An 18,319-nucleotide genomic window follows, 5' to 3' on the forward strand; every position below is an offset into this window, starting at 1 on the left:
AAGCCAAGAAATGCATGACGAGCCAAGAAAGAAACAATTGCCACTAGTGGAGTGACGAGTATCAAAATCACCAGCCCAATCAGAGTCACTGTAAGCATGTAACTGCAGTGGTTTCCCCTTGGCATAAAGCAATCCAAGAGCTCTAGTACCCTGCAAGTAACGAAACACACGCTTCACAGCTTGCCAATGCGACATACGAGGCTGATGCATGTACCTGCTCAAAACTGAAACGGCAAACTGTATGTCTGGCCGAGTGTGGCATAGATAGATGAGACATCCCACTGCTGGAGCATAAGTATGGATATCAAACAAATCACTGTCATCATGTAATGACAGTTTGAGCCCAGGTTCCATGGGTGTACAAACTGGCTTGCAATCCTGTAAGCCAAACTTCTCAAGAAGTTGCCCAATGTACCTTGACTGACATAATCCAATGCCTCTAGCATCATGTACAAACTGGATGCCCAAGTAATAGTGCAAAATACCAAGTCAGACATGTCAAAAGTTTGCTGTAAATTATTTTTGAATGCTGAAATCTGATCAGCACGTGTTCCAGTGAGCAAAAGGTCGTCTACATATAGACACAAAATCAGCATGGATCCCCCCTCTTTATGTACATAAAGGGTAGACTCAGATGGGCTGTTTACAAACCCCTGACTAAGCAAGAAAGCATCTATCTTTGCGTACCAAGCTCGTGGAGCTTGTTTCAAACCATATAGAGCTTTTTTCAGCTTGCATACTAAATTTTCTGAGCCTTCAACTGCAAAACCAATGGGCTGCTGTACATACACTTCTTCCTGAAGTTCCCCATGTAAGAATGCAGTCTTTATATCCAGCTGATGCACTTTCCAACCAAAATGTGCAGCCAAGGCAATCATAGACCGAATGGTCGTCATACGGGAGGTAGGAGCAAAGGTCTCCTCATAGTCAATGCCCTTTTTCTGTGCGTAGCCTTTAGCTACCAGCCGTGCCTTGTACTTATCTATGGATCCATCTGCATTCCTTTTCAATTTGTAGACCCATTTCGTACCAATGGCACGCTTGCCAACTGGCAAAGACACCAAATCCCAAGTATGATTCTTATGAATAGAATCCAATTCAGCTTGCATGGCTGCCATCCAATGCACACACTGTCGTGCATCCTCAAAACATTCAGGCTCCTCATTATCATGAGTACATGCTGCCATAACAAACTCCATGGAATGTGCTGAATCATGCAGTCGAGTTTGCCTTCGAGTACGGCCAGCCAAGGGTGTTTCCAAATGACTATCTCTCATAGTCTGCGTGTACCATCTAGGCACCTGTCTTGCTTCCTGACTGTGTACAAGTTCCTGCTGAATTTCAGTTTCAGCAATGTGCTGATTTACTGCATGTTCCATAGGAGCAGCTGGCTGAACATTAGGTTCATTTGCTGAAGTACCAGCTGAATCACCAAATGTGATGGGCAGCAGCCCTTCAAAGACATCACGGGCAGCCTGATATGTATCAAAACCAGCCAAGGATAATTCTGATTTTTCATCAAATACAACATCCCTGCTGACAAAAACCTTCTTGGTCACGGGATCATAGAGTCTGTAGCCTTTGCTTTCGCTGCTATATCCCATAAAGATGCATTTTACAGCCTTGTTGTCCAACTTCTTTCGAAGTACCTGTGGAATATGGGCATATGCAAGACACCCAAAAGTACGGAAGTGGCCAACAGAAGGTTTGCGGCTGTGCCAAGCCTCAAAAGGTGTGACGGTTTTCAAGGCCTTGGTAGGGCATCTGTTCAAAATGTGGCAAGCGCACATGACGGCTTCCATCCAAAAACTATGAGGCAAACTCTTTGCCTTCAGCATACATCTGGCCATCTCCATGAGTGACCGATTTTTCCTCTCTGCTACCCCATTCTGCTGTGGAGTATATGCAGTAGTGTACTGATGGATAATGCCCTTCTGCTGCAAATAAGAATTCAGCATAGAGGACATGTATTCCCCCCCTCGGTCCGAACGGAGAGTCTTAATCTTGCAACCAGACTGAGTTTCCACAAGTGCACTGAAAGCCAAAAATGCATCATACACTTCTGACTTCTTTTTCAAGCAGTAGACCCAGCACAAACGTGTAAAGTCATCAATAAATGTTACAAAATAGTAACAACCACCCAATGACTGTGTCTGCATGGGCCCACAAACATCCGAATGCACAAGCTGCAATCTGGCTGTTGCTCTAAAAGCAACATCACGGGGAAAAGAGAAACGATGCATTTTGCCCAAAATGCAACCCTCGCATAAATGCTCAAGAGGTCTCTCCAAGAGAGGTAATCCATCCAACATCTGAGTACGCTGTAATAGCATCAAGCTGCCATAGTTTACATGCCCCAAACGAGCATGCCATAACTCTGCCTCTAACATAGCAGGAGTAAGAGTGGATGTCAAATATGTAGACTGATCTACCGAAAGAGCATCCAACTCATATAACCCATGACACAGAGAACCTGTCAAGACCAATGTCATGTGTTCCTTGTCACGGACCATGCAACGGTCATCATCAAAGGTGACCTGCAAACCACAACGTGCCATAGAAGAAATGGAAAGCAGATTCTTCTTAATGCCAGGCACATACAAAGCATCCTGTAGGCGGAGAATAGAGCCATCAATGGCTGTAAGCTGAATCTCCCCAATACCACGAACAGGGTATGATGCATTATTAGCACACTGAACAGACTTCCCAACGGGAGGTGCACCAAGAGAAGCAAACAAATCTCTACGAGATGTGATATGCCGTGAAGCACCACTGTCAAAGAACCAAGTGTCAGCATCTTCTGTAGAGCTAAATGCTCTATCAGCCCAAGAGACATCATAACTGCAAGTGTAAAAACAATAGTCCCTGTCTGCAACAAAGGACGCGGACTCACTAGCAGTGGAAGGAGCTGCAGAAACAGACATCCCTGACTCCTTCTTCTTCTCTTTGGCGATGCGCTTCCTGCACTCAGTGATGTAGTGGCCAGGCTTCTTGCAGTAATGGCATTTTCCTTTCTTGGCTTGCGTGCCCCCCTGTTTCTGACTTGTCTGTGAAGTGTTACTACTACCAGAACTCTGCGAAGCATTTTTCCCTTGGCTGTTTTTACCCTTCTACCTTGACATAAAAGCCTGCTCAGAGGCTATACCATCCACACCACTGTTCCGTCTAGTTTGTTCCTCCTCTAGAAGCAAACTGACAAGCTGAATGAAAGTGATGGGCTCTTTCGAAATCCTCATAGTGAGGTTCAAGGCAGTATGAAAAGCCAAGTAAGAGGGAGGCAGTGAATTCAATGTCGTAGAAATCAGCTGCGCATCTGAGTAGTATTCATCCACATTCATGAGTTGCTCCCGCAAGTCCTGAATTTTGTTGAGATGATCCTGCATAGAATCACCCTCATTCATCTTTAGAGTCTCTAGCTCTTTCTTCAAGAAAGAGATGCGAGTCTCATTCTTTCCTGCAAACATCTGCTCCAATATCAACCAAGCTTCTTGTGAAGAAGCTGCTGAACGAATATGAGGAATGATAGAACGCTGAACTGCCAATGCAATCAGCGACATAGCCTGTGCATCCCGTGTATCCCAAGTTTTCTGAGCTGCAGTTCTTGGGGGAAGTGGCTGAGCGGGCTGAGGTGGAGGGGGCTGAGGTTGCCCTCTTGCACGTCCTCCTGGAGGAGGAGTAGCGGGAGCCACAACTCCCGGTCGTGCTTCCTCTCCACTGACATAATCCCACAAATTTTTTGCCACTAATACATTCTTCATCATGAAAGACCAAAGGGAATAATTGTTCCCATCCAATCGGTCTTCCTTGGACACATAGGTGAATACATCTCCTCCCTGATTTGCCATTATTTCCCAAAAGGCAATTGAGCAATGTCAATGCAGTACGGGCTGGAAATCTGCAAATTTCCAGAAATTGCAGCAAACACAAGTCTGCAATTAATGTGCAAAGGGTACTCTGTCACAAAAACTGTCACTGATGCACGCTTTCCAAGGTGCAATTAGTGCTCAGCAGCACTAAAACATCAAAAGCCCCAAAATTTTCTGCCCAAAATTTCTGTCACAAATGTCTGTTACAAAAGCCCCAAAATGTGCATTCAATGTGTCACAGACAGACACAGCACGTTTCCCAATGCTGAAAACTGAACCTGCTGTTCAGCACGTTTCCCAATGCTGAACCTGAACCTGTTGCAGGAACTCCTGTGTAAAAGAAAAGTGCAGAATGTTACCTCTGCGTGTTGACGACGGGCACGATTCCCGAGGTAATGACTGCTGGGTACAGTCGGACTGACGCACAGGTACAGGCGTGCAGGTCCAGTGACACGCGCAGGCAGGACTGGGCGCACGCTGGGCAGAGGAGGCGGCACCCAGGACTGGCTGGTGGAGACAGGTGGCGCGCTGGCAGCTGGAGCTGACAGCACAGGCTAGCTCAGCGCAGGGAGGCTGCGCAGGCAGACTGACAGGCGAAGGGGCATGCTGGGCAGACACAGGGCAGAGGACTCGCTGGGCAGAGGTGGCAGCACGCAGGTACAGGTGGCGCGCTGGGCAGGGCGGTGCTGCGCGCTGATTGTTGGAGCTGCACGCTGGGCAGAGGAGTCGTCTGGTGCTGCGCACTGACGGACTGACAGGCGCAGGCAGGACTGGGCAGGAACAGGCGGCTGGGGCAGAACTGGCGGGGGCTGCAGACTGCAGACTGAAGACTGCTCTGAGCTGAGCTCTGATACCAAATGTCAGATGGGAGAGGATCGAGGTGCAGCTGAAGTGCAGTAGACAGTGTGAGAGTGAGAGACAGAGTTGAGCACGATACCCAATGCAATAGTACTGAATAGAGTGTTAGCTGAAAGTACAAATGATAACCCTTATACCTTAGGGTTATAAGGGGCTGTTCACACCCGAACACAGTAAGTGCCCGTAAGTGTGCACCACAAGCACATACAAAATAGTACACATAATCTGGGGGAAAAAACCTCTCCTACCGAGAGTAAAAAGTGCCCCAGTGTCCTAGTGATCACCCGCACACTCCCATATGAGCGTAGGCGTAAGTAAGGCGTGTGAGATACCCAACAATGCTGCCCCAAATTCACAATAGATGGGCTGGCATCTGAATTCCTCACAATTCCACGAATTTCCGGTGTTGATTTCAGTGTACAATTCCTTTAACTCATGGCACGGGTCCCAAGGTGGCTACTAAAGCCTAATTACTACTGTAATTTAGGGTTTACAGCAGTAAACTCTCTGCTATCCACCAAATTTGGCTGTACTCTACTACCCATGGTTGAGAATTGCTGAGAATACTTCTGCGTAGACTGGAGGAGATGAGAGAATGCTGTAGAAAGAGAGAAAATCAGCTGAAATGTATCTTCTGATTCGTAGCTCTGATGGCACCAACAGCTTCAACAGGGGGGTAAAACACCAGCTTAGCTGGCGAGCCCTCCTCTCCTTCGCCTCTCTTGAGGCGGAAGAGAAAACTTGTTGCCCCCTATCCTGTCGCGCGATCAGTCGTCGTCGCCTCTCAGAGCCAAATCTAATCACCTCCTCTCCCTCCACCAAGCTCTGAATGGCTGCCATTCAACTTCCACCACCCTCCAACAGCCTTCTCCCTAGTTGCATGGAAAAGTTTTGCCAAGTGGCAGCCTTCCTAATGCATTTTCAGTCATTAAATTAATTTTTCAAAATTAATTAATTCTAAAAATTAATTTCAACCCTTTTGACCTTGCCCAAAATTAAACATGCCCATCTGGAATGAAATTGGCTAGGCCATTTGCAACTTGGAGTGGTTCCCAACCTCTATTGACCCTTAGACTAGCATTAATTAATTAATTAATGCTAGTCCCTAGTGTCGCCACTGACACTTAATGGCCAAACAATTGTCCTAGGGTCCAACCTAGCACCAACTGACCACCAAAACCCAGTTGGCATAACTTAACACACCTTTTTCCTTTAACACCCACTGCATCCTTGGGATCCTAGGCTTGTTCCCATGAAATAACTGCCATGTGCATCACATGTGCTAAACAACCTTGCACATTTGATTAGTAACTTAATCAAATGTTACTAGCAAGATTAAAGCATCTCAAAATTTCACGTCCCCGTGACAGTCTGGCCTAGTGTTGCATAAGTAAATAAGACATCCAACTGCTAGAGCATTTGTGTGTATATCAAACAAATCACTGTCATCATGTAATGACAGTTTAAGTCCAGGTTCCATTGGTGTACAAACTAGCTTGCAATCCTGTAAGCCAAACTTCTCAAGAAGTTTACCAATGTATCTTGACTGTGATCACCCAATACCTCTAGCATCATGTATAAACTGAATGCCCAAGTAATAATGCAAAGACCCCAAGTCTGACATATCAAAGGTTTGCTGCGAATTTTGTTAAAATGCTAAAATCTGATCAACATGTGTCCCTGTAAGCAAGAGATCATCAACATAAAGACAAATGATTAGCATGGATCCCCCCTCTTTACATACGTAAAGGGTAGACTCAGATGAGCTATCTATGAACCCTTGGCTAAGCAAGAAAGCATCTATCTTTGCATACCAAGCTCTAGGAGCTTGTTTCAAACCATACAACGCTTTTTTTAGCTTGCAGGCCAAGTGTTCCAAGCCCTCAACTGCAAAACCAATGGGCTGTTGTACATATCCTTCCTCATGAAGTTCCCCATGTAAAAATGCAGTTTTAATATCCAACTGATGCACAGTCCATCCATAATGAGCAGCCAAAGCCACCATAGACCTGATGGTCATCATATGGGAAGTAGGAGCAAATGTCTCCTCATAGTCTATGCCTTTCTTTTGTGCATAGCCTTTGGCTACAAGCCTTACCTTGTATTTATCAATGGATCCATCTGCATTCCGTTTCAGCTTGTAGACCCATTTTGTTCCAATGGCTTTCTTCCCAAATGGCAAAGACACGAAATCCCATGTTTAATTCTTAGTGATAGAATCCAATTCAACTTTCATTGCTACCATCCATTGCACACTCTGTTGTGTATCTTCAAAACATTCAGGCTCTTCTTCATCAAGGGTGCTTGCTACCATAACAAACTCCATGGTATGTGCAAAATCATGCATACGAGCTTGCCTTCTAGTACGAACAACCATGGGTGCATCCAAATGACTATCTTTCATAGTCTGTAAATACCATCTAGGCATTTGTCTTGCCTCCTGACTGTGCGTAAGCTCTTGCTGAATTTTAGTTTCAGCACTTTGCTGAATATTCAGATCAGCCAATGGCTGATTTTCTGCATTTTCCAAAGGAGTAGCTAGCTGAACATTGAGTTCACTTGCTGAAACTCCAGCTGAATCACCAAATGTAATGGGCAGCAGCCCTTCAAATACATCACGGGCAGCCTGATTTGTGTCTAAACCAGGCAGGGACAATTCTGATTTTTCATCAAATAGTACATCCCTACTAGCAAACACCTTTTTCGAAACAAGATCATAGAGTCTGTAGCCTTTCCTCTCACTGCTATATCCCATAAAAATGCATTTAACAGCCTTTTTATCCAACTTTCTCCTGAGTACCTTTGGAATATGTGCATATGCAAGGCACCCAAAGGTACGAAAGTGTCCAACAAAAGGTTTCCGACTATTCCAAGCCTCAAAAGATGTAATTTTCTTCAAAGCTTTGGTCGGCTTCCATCCAGAAACTGTGAGGCAAGCTCTTTGCCTTCAACATACATCTGGCCATCTCCATGAGTGACCGATTCTTTCTCTCTACAACCCCATTCTGCTGTGGAGTATAAGCAGCAGTGTACTGATGAACAATACTCTTCTGCTTCAAAAAGGAATTCAGCATAGAGGACATGTATTCCCCCCTCGGTCCGAACGGAGAGTCTTAATGTTACAACCAGACTAGTTTTCAACAAGTGCAATAAAAGCCAAGAATACATCATACACTTTTGACTTTTTGACCAAAGAGTAGACCCAGCAAAATCGAGTAAAGTCATCAATAAAAGTCACAAAATAGTTACATCCTCCCAATGACTTTGTTTACATAGGTCCACATGCATCTAAATGCACTAACTGCAACATGGTTGTTGCTCTAAAACCAACATCACGGGGAAATGAAAAATCATGCATTTTTTCCTAAATACATTCTTCGCACAAGTGCTCAGGAGGTCTCTCCGGTACAGGTAATCCATCTAGCATGTGCATACGCTGTAAGAGCATCAAGCTACCAAAGTTCACATGCCCCATCCTAGCATGCCATAACTCTGCCTGTATCATAGAGTAAGATGGATGTCAAATATGCTGACTGATCAACTGAAAGAGCATCCAACTCGTATAATCCATGATATAAAGTGCCTGTCAAGACCAAAGTTATGTGTTCTTTGTCTCTCACCATGCATCGATCATCATCAAATGTGACCTGCAATCCACAACATGCCAAAGAAGAGATAGAAAGCAAATTCTTCTTTATACATGGCAGTAATAAAGTATCCTGTAGGCGAAGAACAGAGCCATCAATGGCTATGAGCACAATCTCCCCAATACCTCTAACAGGGTATGATGCATTGTTGGCACACTGTACAGACTTGCCAACTAGAGCTGCATGAACAGATGCAAATAAATCTCTGCGAGATGTAATATGCCTCGAAGCACCGCTGTCAAAAAACCAAGTGTCTGCATCCTCAGTAGAGTTGAATGCTCGATCTGCCCAAGAGGTGTCATAACTGCATGTGTAAAAACAATAGTCCCTATCTACAACAAAGGACGCAGACTCAGTAGCAGTGGAAGGAGTATCAGAAACAAACATTTCTGACTCCCTTTTCTTCTCTTTGGTAATGCGCTTTCTGCACTCAGTGATGTAGTGGCTTGGCTTCTTGCAATAATGGCATTTTCCCTTTTTGGCTTGCGTGCCCCCTTGTTTTTGTTTCCCTGTGATATGCCAGAAGTCCTAGAACTTTGCAGAACATTTTTCACTTAGCTACCTTTGTTCTTCTGTCCAGCCATAAAAGCCTCCTTAGAGGCTATAGCATCCACAGCACTATTCCTCCGTGTTTGCTGCTCCTCTAGAAGCAAACTGGCTAACAGAAGAAAAGTGATTGGCTGCGCAGCAATCCGCATGGTGAGGTTTAAGACTGTATGAAAAGCCAAGTACGAAGGAGGTAATGATTTCAAAGTGGTAGATATCATCTGTGCATCCAAATAGTATTCATAAACATTCATGAGTTGCTCTCGCAAGTCCTGAATTTTGTTCAAGTGATCCTGAATAGAATCACCTTCATCCATTTTCAATGTCTCCAGCTCTTTCTTTAAGAAAGAGATGCGAGTCTCATTATTGCCTGCAAACATCTGCTCCAAAGTTAGCCAAGTTTCTCGTGAAGAAGCTGTTGAACAAATATGGGGGATGATTGACCGCTGAACTACGAATGCAATCAGTGACAAAGCCTGTGTATCCCTTGTATCCCATGCTTTTTGAGCTGCTGTTCTTTGGGCAAGTGGCTGAAGTGGAGGAGGCTCAGGTGCCCGTGGTGCACGTCCTCCTCGAGGAGGAGTAGCTAGAGCCACAACTCCAGGTCGAGCTTCTTCTCCACTAACATAATCCCAAAGATTTTTGCCCACAAGTACATTCTTCATCATGGCACAGGGGCACAGTCGACGGGTGAACAGGAGGCGTCAGACGGGTCACTGGTCAGGGGCACAACTGCAGGTACAGGTAGGTTGGCGGGCTCCCAGGCTGGCACACGGGCGCTGCAAGCAGCACTTCTGGCACTGGTTATTGCTGACGGAGCTGGCAGTCAGCTGGTGTACAGCAGACTGGCGGGTTGCGCTCTCAAGAACAGGCAGTGTGGAGGAAACTGACGGGCTGTCTGACGCAACTTGACGAAGTTGGCTGGACGCAGAGCAAGAACTTGAGACCTGAGCAAAAGCTCCCGAAGGTTGAGCAAAGCTGAGCTGAATCTGAGCTGAGCAAAGCAAAGCAGAACCAATGCTCTGATACCAAATGTGAGAGAGGACGACAGGATCGAAGCTCAACACAAAAAGCAGTAGACAGTAGAGAGTGAAGCACGACACCCAATGCAATAGACTGAAAGTACAAGGTACAACCCTTAAACCTTAGGGTTCTAGGGGGGTGTTCACACCCGAACACGGTAAGTACCCGTAAGTGTGTGTCATAAGCACATACGAAATAATACCATAAGTCTGGGGGAAAAAACCTCTCCTACCAAGAGTAAAAAGTGCCCCAGTGTCCTACTGATCACCAACACTCCGATGTAAGTGTGGGCGTAAGTGAGGCGTGAGTGAAATACCCAACAGCTCCCAGAGGCTGAGCGGAACTGGGCAGAACCTGAGCAGAGCTGAGCAGGGCCAATGCTGCTCTGATACCAAATGTGAGGGAGGATAGGATCGAAGCTCAGCGCACAGAAAACCAGTAGACAGTAGAAAGTGAAGCACGACACCCAATGCGATAGACTGAAATAGTGTAAAACTGAAAGTACAAGGTACAACCCTTAAACCTTAGGGTTGTAGGGGGGTGTTCACACCCGAACACAGTAAGTGCCCGTAAGTGTGTGTCATAAGCACATACAAAATAATACCATAAGTCTAGGGGGAAAAACCTCTCCTACCGAGAGTAAAAAGTGCCCCAGTGTCCTGATCACCGACACTCCTATGTGAGCGTAGGCGTAAGTGAGGCATGAGTGAAATACCCAACACCCCAAGATACCAGTTGGTGCCAAAGCCACAAGTTGTAATAAGTTATCCCTGACAAGTTGTAATATGGGACCCTCATGTGTTCTGGGTTTAGGAGGATTTTTTCTGAAGTAATATAATTAGCCACACTTTATTTGCAAAAAAACGATGTAGCTATGCTAGAGTGAAATCATATCTAGTGTTGTCTCATCAATAGAAAGAAAAGAAAACCCAAATTTGACACAACTACATTCAAAAAAATGTGGTGGAGACTATAGGCTCTAGCTGATCTCAATGTCTACACATGATCTCAACTATGATGCAGTCCCTAACTGCTCCACTGATATGCCTCGTGGTGAATCTTCGGTGTCTTGTGATAATGACTTTGATCCTCTTGGGAATAAAGGGCCACCGTGCCTTTTATACGTGCTCAGGTGTGAACACACCATTAGCACTTGTACTTTACATATAACTATCACAAAAACCTAAAAGAGGTACAACTCATTGTACCCATACATCATGCATCTCTCTCTCTCTCTCTCTCTCTCTCTCTCTCTCTCTCTCTCTCTCTCTCTCTCTCTCTCTCTCTCTCTCTCTCTCTCTCTCTCTCTCTCTCTCTCTCTCTCTCTCTCTATATATATATATATATATATATATATATATATATATACCGTCAGATAAACCTCCACGAGGTAATGCCCCACAGAATGGCTGGTATGATGATGAGTGCAGAGAGACACGAGCACGTTTTCAATGAGAGATGGCACTTGGCATATGTACACATAAGCATGCTCGAACACTCTTCAGACGGTTGGTACACAAAAAGAAGCGGGAATACCTGAGTAGACTAGAAACAGAAATGTATTCCATGTTCTTGGGGCAGGACAGCAAGAGAGCATGGAAAAAGATGCACGAGAACCAGTCACCTCTACAAATTACTAGACCGAATGATTGGCATGAATATGCTTGCACACCCTATGATATTCCTAGCCAAGAGCCTATGCCACTCCCCTCAACCTCAAGACTAGCAAATTGCAGATTTTTCACAGCAAAAAAAGTGAGGAATGCCATATGGAAACTGAAAAATGGAAGAGCCCAAGATCATGATGGTTTAGTAGCTGAACACTTCACGCGTGCCTATGATATTCTGGCACCAACACTAGCTCACATCTTTAATAGGGCAGTTTGTGAGGGATTTCCAACCTATTGGTCAGACCATATTATTGTGCCGTTATTTAAGAGTGGAGACCCCACGCTACCTAGTAACTATCGAACTATCATGATTGGACACATGCTGGCCAAGATATATGGCTCTATCGTGGAACAAGCATTGAGTGAATGGGCCAAGATGCATGGCCTAAGATCAAAAGGCCAGGCTGGCTTCAGGAGGGGATATACAACTCTAGACCATATCTTTACATTGAGGGCAATCATCGAAGAAGGCAAGGCATTCAAGAAAAAGATCTATTGCTGTTTTGTGGACTTCCGCAAGGCCTTTGACACAGTGCCACGTTCAAGAAAAAGATCTATTGTTGTTTTGTGGACTTCCGCAAGGCCTTTGACACAGTGCCACGTGCAAGACTCGTGAGAAGAATGCAAAACATTGATGTGCCCGTAGAGATACAGTGGAGTATCTATGCCTTGTATGAGACAGTGACAGGCAGAGTACGAACACCTGAGGGCATCTCAGATATAGTCAATAGCACCATTGGGGTGAAACAAGGCTGTCCAGTTTCGCCGACACTATTTTGGCTGTATATAGATGAAATTTCAGAATATGTGGATAGGACTGGTGGGGCCAAAGCCAGCCTAGCTGGAGTCCTGATACCATTACTGCTTTATGCCGATGATATTGTACTTATATCTGACTCACCTGAGGGACTAAATAGACACTTGGATGCATTATCAGCCTTTTGCAGAGATAGAGATCTTAAGGTGAACCTTGGGAAAACTAAAGTTCTGGTATTTAACACTTCAGCTGCTTGGGTGACAAGAGCTGAGCACCAGTTTACTTTTGATGGAGAGCCAGTGGAGATGGTTAGGCAGTATGTCTATTTGGGGGTCACATTGAAGGGACCACAGTTCTCTTGGAGAGAGACATCAGAGGCTCGTTTGGCAAAATCATATGCAACCTTAGGTGCATTGGAGAGGCAATGTGCTCACATGCAATTTCATGAGCCGCGCACCAAACTGTGGCTTTTTGACACCCTGGTTACACCCACACTCCTATATGGGGCAGCTATTTGGGGTCCGAGTCTCTTTCACACGAGGAGATAGCCTTTGGGAGACCAGGATGGACCAGAGAAGGAATACTATGACGGATGGGAGTATATGGAAAGACCACTGGTCATGATGATCTCACGTATGATACGAGCGGAGAGCTCGACCCCACATGAGATTATCAGAGCTGAGTTGGGAGCATCACCCATGGTGGCTGAGACCTTGGTCCAGGCAGTGACTTTCATACATTGACTATGGGAGCTCCCCCAAGACAGATACCCACGGCTAGCCCTAGCCTCTTCTAGACAACTAGCAACAGACGGTGACAGACACTGTTGGTATGCTCAGATGAGTACATGGATTGCCCAACATTTGACCTAAGCCGATCAGAGCTAAACCATGTGATCAGAGCAAACATACTGAAGTTAGATACAGAGAAGACCTAGATCCCGACCCCCCTCCCTCCATGGCACGAGGATGGCACACTACCAGACCTACTTCCTTCAAGTATCTGAGGATGGTTTCATCACCCGACCCAATTACATGGACACACAGCTGCCTCATGGACTACGCACAGTTATTGGTCAAATCCGCACCTCATCCCACCACCTGAGGATTGAGACAGGCAGATGGGAGGGTATACAGACAGAAGAACGCATATGCCCACTATGCGACAGAGAGCTAGAGACAAAGGAACACTACATCTGCCGATGCACTATATATTATGACATACGAGGTAGATACCACTGTCTGTTTCGAGAGGGTTTTGGACCCCTGAGATGGATCATGCAGTTTGAGGATCAGAGATGTTTGGGATTTTTCCTCTTGGAGCTCCAGAGGCGCAGAGCAACAATTCTACGAAGTAGGAGGCCCCCACAGCTCGGCTCACATAGACAGAGAGCAGTCACTGACTTTTTCACTGATACACGACAGAGTATGGTAGATACCACTACTACTGCCACACAGCTTACAGGAGTACATCATCATTGGACCTCATCTTCTGTAGGTGTCCCTTTGGATAGAGCAGCGGCACATAGCCGGTCTAGGCGCCCACGTCCATCCGGACGAAAGCCTAGACATCCATACCACTGACAAATTAAAGCCATCATTGAGCGCCACAAGAGACAAATGCCGAGACGCCTCAGCCATGCAGAGATACACCTCCCTAGAGAACAGACATATCATTGATGGAGAGTTTTCCTTTCTCTACTCTCACTTTCAGATCACTGACATGTTTCCCTTTTATAGGACACTATTTCATTCTTTTTCAGTCTTATAGGCATGTTTTTCATCTTTTTCTCATTCCAGATGAGAAACACACGATCATTTATGTACTGCTTTAGTCTCATAGGCCACATTGGCTTTTTAGAGACATTAATATACTCTCTCTCTCTCTCTCTCTCTCTCTCTCTCTCTCTCTCTCTCTTTTCGTAAAAGGTAATTGTATTAATTACGAAAAAAGTACAAGTTTACTTGATTACAAGACACATGATGGCACTAAGCCATCATGTGAAACGGTTCTAGTTCTAAGAGTTACAAGGTCATGGCAAAGATGTAGAGGAAATTGCCATATGCCAGGGACGCAAGTCCTCCCGGGAAAGTAAGTCAGAATGCTGAAGAAGATCTATCTGCCAATACAAGAGACCCTTAAGCCTAGCAATATGCCGCTGAACATTACAGGCGGAATCAAAAAGAAAAGCATTCCGAATGGTCCAGTTATGCCAACAGCCCCAATATCGAAGAAAGTGAAACACGAGCTTCATATGTGGCTGTGCCGGTGTTGGGTATTTGGGCTCCACAAAGACCCAATCAAAGGGCCTTAGCGAGAAACCAACCACCGCTCTCCAAACGGCTGACAAGAACGACCATATTTTCTTAGCGATAGGGCAAGAAATAAATCGGTGACGGGCAGATTCGACACCAGTGGTGCAAAAGAAACAGTTGCCATTGGATATTCGTCGCTTGGAAAGAGCCGAAGCAAGCGGAAGACCCCCAATCATCACCCTCCAAAGAAAGACCTTATATTTGAAGGGTGTCTTGTTTAGCCACCCTTCCATCACAATTGCCCTCCACCATGACCGGGATTTACGCAATCCCCATAGAGCATTAGCTTTAATGACCAGCCAATGATGATCTTTAATCAGAAGATGATAGACCTGGTTAGCGGAAGCTTTGCCTAAACTCAGCCGGCCTTCAAAGTCCCAATCCTGCCAAGGACGATCCGAAGCAAGGGCAGGAAAGGGTTGTCTGCTCTGGATCACCATCAAAAGTTGTTCCCATAAATGCCTGTATCCACGAGGCTCTCTCTCTCTCTCTCTCTCTCTCTCTCTCTCTCTCTCTCTCTCTCTCTCTCTCTCCATTGCTGAACATCGCTAAAAATTGTTATCAGAGCTGAAGGTTATCCCAACTGCACTTCCCTGAGCCAATCCAAACTATGCCAACAACAGGTTGTCAATTTGAGTCAGGCCCAGGATGCAGGCACGTCATAAGTCACGAGAAGCTGTCCGACATGTAGGCGACAGTCCTTCTAGTTAGTCGCAGTCAACATAGGACTCATGCAGGTTACGAGACAGTCAGGCGACACGTTTCGGCCAGGCTGACACAAGTTACCGGGCAGTTCAGCACAGATTATAGGGCAATCATACCAAGTCGGCACAAATCGTATGCAGCTGTCAACCGGTCGGCAGCCAACCCTTTTTCTCTTAAGAAATCACATTTTTTTAAAAAGAGTTTATCCTTGGTTAAAGTTCTGCGGGCCATCACACGTCTACAAGCACAGCTTGACAAATCTGAAAGATTAAGCATGCATTTACTCCCGAAAACTAGGGCTTTTGGCATATGCTTTAAGATTTTACTCGGATAAGTAAAATTTGTGGAATTTGTAAACTTTTGGGTCTCAAAAATTAGGGCTTTTCATATAATTGTGAAATTTGCAGTGGGACAAGTATAATTTCCTAAAAATTTTAAACATTGGACCCCTCACAATTTGGGGCTTTTGCAAAATTTGCAAAACTTGTGTCAAATTTGGTCTTGGTATGTACTTGCAGTCCAATGTCTATGCAAATTGAGCATATTGGACCCCGGACAAATTTGGGACTTTTGCAAAATTTGTGAAATTTTGGCAGAATTGGCTTGAGCAATCTACTCAGGAGTTATGTTTGATGTAATTTGAGCAGTTTGAGTAGAGCTTTTGACCATGTGAGTCAAATTTTTCCCTGTGGATGTATTTGGAGTAGAAATTGCCGCTAAAATTTGGGGCTTTCTCATGAAATTGATGTATTAGCCCATGGCACAGCTGCAATTACTTGTGATGTGCTATAGCACATATTTTATGACTCTGAAAATTGATTTACACATCTGAAATTTTTGTAATTACTTGTTTTTTAATTGCTGGTTGGTACTTGCTTTGTACCTCAGTTATTTGAGTGAATAGTTGGGCTCACATTTGTTGACTTTTGAGTCATTTTTTAGCACTAAATCGTGGCTGGGAGCAGTGATAGCGGCAATCTTTTGCACATTAAGAAGCTTGAGAGTGCACACAACTTTGCTATATGGCAAAAGAAATGCTATAATGTCTTGATGCAAAAGAAAAAGGTTAAACCCATAAAGACAATGTAACCAGCCTTCCTTCTGTGGATGGGTGGTAAATCCCTAATTACAACTTAATTACAGCAGCAAACAATAAATGCAAATCTGAAAATACAAATTTACCTATTGATATTGGACAATGCACACACAATTGGCGCCCCTTTCGGTATTCCTTGGCTTTATTGAAGAAAAAGTTGATTTACAATAGGATTCTCCTAATCCCCTTCGCAATCCAAACTCCCCTTGCTATCCAAAGTGACCAATAAGTCTTCAATTTGTTTTGCCCCTTGATTCGGGCACTTGATTGGCACCCACTTCATGGACGATGGAAATGCCCCAAATTCAATGGTTGGCTAGTCCTCCGCCTAAATTTAGTTTAAAATCACCTTCAACCCTAGTGAATCCAAGTCTTGGAGCTTCCAATTTCTTGCATGCTTCCCGAGACTGTTGCTAAATCCTAATTTGCAACACAAATTAGGGTTTAAGCAAAGAAATTTACAATTTCTCAACCTCCAAGGGTCCGAATGCTGAGATCTTTAGAGCAAGGCTGTGAAATGGCTGGGAGATGAGAGAGAAAGCTGTAGGGAGAGAAAATTCAGAGTTTTGTCGCGAAGAATGACTGAAAATCAGTCAAATGCAACTGTTGCCCTACCATAATAGCTTGTAGATGCAAAGAACTAAAGAAAATCAATCATTTACTGCTGCTACCCTGTCTCAACAGCCTATAGGTGCTGTCACTTGTTGTTAATTGGTCTTCTCCTACCCCTGGCTGCCTCAGAAGCTAAATTAGACTAGCAGCATCTCCTCCCTCTCTCCTGCGAGCTGAATACACTAAAAATGCCTCTCTCCAACCTCTAAATACGTTTTTCAGTCTTGCATGAGCATTTTTTATAAGTGGCAGCCTTCCCAAATGGTTTTTCCAGCATTAGTCATAATTAAACATTAATTATCAGTCTTTAAATACTGAAAATTAATCTAATAATTATTTCGGTACCCTAAAAATAATCTGACTGGACAATAATTAAATTGGCTAGGCAACTTTCATTCCCGAGTGTCTCTGCGTCATCTTTGATCATCATATTGGCATTGGGTACCATTAAAAGCCACTTCTCTAATGTCACCAACCGACACTTATGGCCAAATAAATGACCTAGGCCAACAACTGGCACCAGATACTACCAAGTACTTATGTGGCATAACTTATAGCAACTTTTGCCTTTGACATCCCGTGATTTCCTCGGGTCTCAGACTCGTAAATTTACTTTAACCCTAGTTGCACCTCACATGTGCAACATTTACTTAATCATGTGATTAAAAATTAATCCACATGTTAAGTAAGGTTTCAAAAATACACGTCCTCATAACAAACAAAAGGGGTAAAACGAGCAACCATGGATCGAAATGTGTGTGATGAGTTAGATAAGCTCGCATGCTCTACCATAGAGCTTTCAATGTCAGACATCTTGCTCTTCTATTTATGTACATTGACTATTGTGGTTTGAATAAAATCATGATAAAGAATCCATTTTTGATTCCTCGGATCGATTCTGTTATAGATAGATTGTAGAGGGAAGCCATATTCAACCACATTAATTTGAAAAGTAGGTATCATCAAATTTGCATTAGACTGGAGGACGTGCTTAAGATAGCTTTTAGGACATCTTTTGGATTATGAGTTTATTGTCATGCCTTTTGGACTTATGAATGCTCCTACCACATTTAATAAGATGATAGATTGCATTTTCAAGCCACATAGGATTTATGGGCACTTTCTTTGATAATATGATTGTGCATATAGATGGGAAAAAGAATGTGGTGACAATGCATATTCCCAAAAGGCTAGTAATCACTCTAAGGAGTGAATAATATCAGG

At 44.4% G+C, this 18,319-nt stretch overlaps 1 protein-coding gene across 4 annotated transcripts in view; it reads right to left on the bottom strand.

The window, feature by feature from the left end:
• NRPC1 (nuclear RNA polymerase C1) overlaps positions 1 to 18,319 on the bottom strand; it is an 88,034-nt gene that overhangs the window by 30,035 nt on the left and 39,680 nt on the right. The gene's annotated exons all lie outside the window — the stretch shown is intronic.

Source organism: Lygodium microphyllum, chromosome 16 (genome assembly GCF_053477565.2).
Source record: "Lygodium microphyllum isolate KBCC chromosome 16, Lygodium_microphyllum_v1.1.10, whole genome shotgun sequence".
NCBI lineage: Eukaryota > Viridiplantae > Streptophyta > Polypodiopsida > Schizaeales > Lygodiaceae > Lygodium > Lygodium microphyllum.